Source organism: Capsicum annuum, unplaced genomic scaffold (genome assembly GCF_002878395.1).
Source record: "Capsicum annuum cultivar UCD-10X-F1 unplaced genomic scaffold, UCD10Xv1.1 ctg81229, whole genome shotgun sequence".
Taxonomy (NCBI): domain Eukaryota; kingdom Viridiplantae; phylum Streptophyta; class Magnoliopsida; order Solanales; family Solanaceae; genus Capsicum; species Capsicum annuum.
Genome location: NW_025891935.1, coordinates 9,026 through 13,497, shown reverse-complemented (window position 1 = coordinate 13,497; position 4,472 = coordinate 9,026). Strand labels below are relative to the sequence as shown.

Here is a 4,472-nt window from a genome sequence, read left to right as displayed (position 1 = left end):
TTCATATTTTCATCTCTATTTCTACAAGTTTTTAAATAATAAAAGGAAATTTATTTTTTCTCTCATATTATAAATATTTTAACATCAAAATCACAAAATATCTTTTGATACTCGCATTTGTTTTTTCTAATATTATTTTTAGGCGATATTGTGATTTTATATATATATATATATATATATATTGTTATATAAAATAAATATTTTATATTCTTACATATATTTTATTATATTCTTAATTTTACACACACACACACACACACACACACACACACATATATATATATATATATATTGTTAATATTAAATGACAAAAAGATATCAATTTGGATGCTTATACAAATTATGTCTGTAATTTATGTACGTTAAACTAAAAATAACTTTAAAATATCAGAAAGCATCGATAAGATTAATTTCAGTAGAAAAAGATCATCCGGGCCGATAATAACCCAATTACAATCTTTATTTTTGTTTAAACTCAACTTTGTTCACAAATCTCAGTCAAAGTGTTCAAAAATTAGCTCGAAACCCAGTCCAATAAATATATCCACTTCACACTATACCAACCAATCATATGCTGCCACATCAGCAAAGAAACACAAATTATCCAACAAATTCAAATTCATCTGTCATTAAATATTTTTTTCCAATCCAAGGTTCATCATTAAATCAGCTTTTCAATTTTTATATATAATATATCCTGATATATATATATATATATATATATATATATATATATATATAAGTAAAATATTTCAATTAAATAAAGTAGTTCAAAAACAAACTAATGCTAAAGAACCGTTTCGATACAACCAATGGTAAATTTCAATTTTTTAGTGACTAATGATATATCAGTTTGTAAAAACCTACTCAGTACTCCCTCTTTCCTACTGTTTCTTCATGTTTTCATTCTTATTTTCCCCAGAGTTTTTTTTTTTTTTAACCCTGTTCATCTCTTCCTCTTAATCTATGTTCTTAACATCGTACTTCTTTAACCACACCCCGGAAAATTTTTATCTGGCAGCTAACAATCGTCCTTTGTCTATTGTGCAGACCTTTTGGACTAAAAAAATCAGAATTCCTAGGAATTTACAGGTTAATCCATCGTTGATACTAAGAAATTAAGAGGCTAACCATATACTAAGGGTAAGAAGGTTATAGACAGTTTATTTAATTCCTCTATTAAGATAACTATTAACCGTCCGACCGCACGATCGGACGGTTCAAATTTAGTCAAATAACCAAACCCCAAAACGTGTATGAGTACTCCTTCCCAAAAAGTCAGATGCACGCTTTTCCCCTCTCCAATGCAACAGCGTCCCATCACCCTCATCTTTCCCAAATCGACAATAACTACAGCGCCCTTTCTCCTCTCTCTTCTTGACCCCTCCTGTCCCCCCCCCCCCCAAATCAGAAAATGCACCACCATTACTGCATCACTGCTACCCCCTATCCACTGCCATATTTGTGCTAACCTGCAAGAATCTCTCCATTTTTTTTTCATCTTCCAAGCCCGTGAATCAATGGGTGGCAGCCAGCCAGTTCCAAATTCGTGCAGAACTGAAAACTCATTAAAATATGCAATTGAAAGTTTGCAAGAGGTCGAGGATTGGGGTGGGGGGGAGATTTCAAAATTCGAAATTTCTTCTCCTTTTACCGTTCTTTATTTTGAGGTTTCAAATTCGGACTTTGAGGTCCGGATTTGCGCCTATAAAAGAGGCTTTTTTTTCGGATGCTCAGGGGAGACAGAGGGGGAACACTCGAAAATTGAGGAATATTCACACAAAGTCACAAATTAGAAGTCTCGTTTCTTCTTTTCGGTCTAGGTTCGGGCTCCCGAAGTTTGAGTTGGATTGCCGGAAAATCTTGGCGTCGAAGCCCCAGCTTGCTGCCCCATTAAAGGTACGAATTTTCCCTTTCACCTCACCTTCATCTTTATTTATTTCAGTTGTTTTGAATCAACGAACATGTCGTTTTGGGTTAATGCTGATCAAAATTTAAGTTGTTGTCGTTGACGTTGATTCTAGAAAAATGGATTTGTATCTGAATGTTGAATTTTGATCATGTCTGTTGGTTGTGGTGTCTCTTAAATTTTGGTGATGGCTATGAATTTAGATTGGAATTTGTCTGTGTTTGCGAATATATGAGTTATATTTTGGCTTCAAGTTTGACTGTGTTGTGGTCACCCATCCCTCGTGAAATCGAGTCCGAATCATAATTTTTGTATAAAATTTCGTGGCTACCTGTTCACGTGAATCAGTTTTGGGGTCACCTATGGCATGTCATCAAATAAAACAAACCATTGTTTGGATTAAATCTCGGTTTCCTCCTTTCTTTGAACTCACAGACGTCTGTCATTTTTGGATACTTGCTTTGGCACACTTTGTCGGTGTTTCACTTTGCTTTAAGTCTGAACATTATCAATTTCGGGTTGGTTCAAGCTTAACAGGTCAATTGCTTGTTTTGTTTTTCAATCATAAGTAATAGCCAGGTTGGTTATGACGTAATTTTACAGCTTTAAAAAATTGGCTAAAATGCAATCAATTGCTTGAGGTTTTCTTCCCCGTCTCATACGTGTGTACTCATTGCTGCCTCTTCTCCTCTATTTTCATCTAAGTCTTGATAAGAATGTGTATGGATTTTGGTTTTCGATCACGACCCCTTAAGGTTTGGTTATATTCATGTATGTTTTATTGATAAGGGTCAATGTAGTTTTCCTCGACTTAAACGAAAGTGTTAGAAGTGTTGGTAGATCACCTATTTATTTTTCCTTTACATACATACACGTGACTTAGAAGTTAGTTGTTGAATTATAAATGTTGTGTAACAAGAAAAAGGCTTTCTTTGTTGTTTTCAGGTAATATACAGAACTTTTGTTGTTTTATTTTCCTACACTTTGATTAATGGGTCATGGTTATGCATTTAGGTGTGGTAGTTTAAATTTAGTATGAGTATTTATGTGGCTTGTATACCCTTAGGTTTATATTCCTATACATGAGCTTATATTCCTATATATGACTAGTACGATTTCTAATCCTTATATCTTTTTTTTAACATGTGAATTTGGGAGTGGAGTTTCAACGGAAACTCGATTTTGACCCAAAGATTGGGTTGATGGCTATAGGATTACAGAGTTCGGGGTCTAAATCGCTACAAGTCGATTCCTTCGATAGAAAAGCTATAGTATTGAGTTTCCTACCTTCCTCGTTACTTTATTATTCGCATTTGTTTCACTAACTTTTGTTACTTGAATATGTATCTTTATGTGGCCTTGATTGAAATCGATTAACTTTACTGGTTTAGTTTCGTTCAACACTTTTTTTTTATTTTATTCGGCTAATTTCTTGTTTATTTGACATCTGTAGATATAATAACGAGACCTGGTGTAACCACTTATTTTATATTTTTGTATCTATGCATCTACCTTTATAATAAACGGCAAATTTTGCTTTCATAATCACAAAAATGGAATACATCTCTGATTGAACAAAACAACTGGTTATTATTTTGTTTTGCAAATATCAATTAATGGTTTTGTCACCTTATCCAGGGTTTCGTTTTCCAAATGAATCATCATAAGTATTAAATAGGTTTCATTTATTCTATCCGCTCATGTTTGCAAATAATTAATCTATCAAAATCAATTTTTTCATTCAACTCTGTATAATTTAAACACCTACTACAGGTCATATCTGCTTCTCAACTCTATTTCAATTTTTTAGATTCTAAAGGCTTTCTAAACACAAGATACATACATATATACATACATATATATATATATATGTTATACATCACCGCATACAAGGTATATTTTCTACTATCATTATCATTGCTATTACTATGATACTATCACTTACATTATTATTATTATCATTGTTATTATTAGATTATTTTCACTTTATTATACCTATGTATGTTACAATGACATTTATCTTTAACTTAGTTCAACTTAAATCTATTTGAATTGCACAAGCGAAAAGGATGTTATACCTTTTCATACATTTCTAAATCTTCATTCATTTATATTTACTTAAAATAAATTCTTTCACACTTCAAAAGTATACTTTATTTATCCTGTAATGAATTTTATTCACATATTTAACTTTGCAAAGTCATAAGATCTTATACTCGCTATTCTACTTATTATAACAACAAAAGTTTCTACTCTTTCTCATAATTTTTCAAAATATTCGTTTATTTATAACTATATTATTTCCTTTTATGTGGTAGTGTTACATCTTTATGTGCCTTGACTACTTTTTTAAAAAAAAAAAAAAAATTATTTATTTATTTATTTTTTAAAAAATGATGACGGTTTTCTTATCAATTTTAACAAATAACTAAGGCAAAATATTCTCCAAATATTTCTAAAGTTAAGTTTAAGGACTATTTTGGATAGGTTCTGAGGGGTGCTTAATATCTTCTCCTCGGTAACCAAAACCCTTACTTAGAATCTCACTAGTTTTCGCAGACTA

General features: G+C 31.5%; 1 long non-coding RNA gene across 1 annotated transcript; it reads left to right on the top strand.

Moving 5' to 3' along the window:
* The first annotated feature begins 1,211 nt into the window (after positions 1 to 1,211).
* Positions 1,212 to 3,310, top strand: LOC124895312. The gene is made up of 2 exons (XR_007051649.1): positions 1,212 to 1,899; positions 3,073 to 3,310. It is a non-coding gene; the product is annotated as an uncharacterized LOC124895312 (long non-coding RNA).
* The last annotated feature ends 1,162 nt before the right edge of the window (positions 3,311 to 4,472 follow it).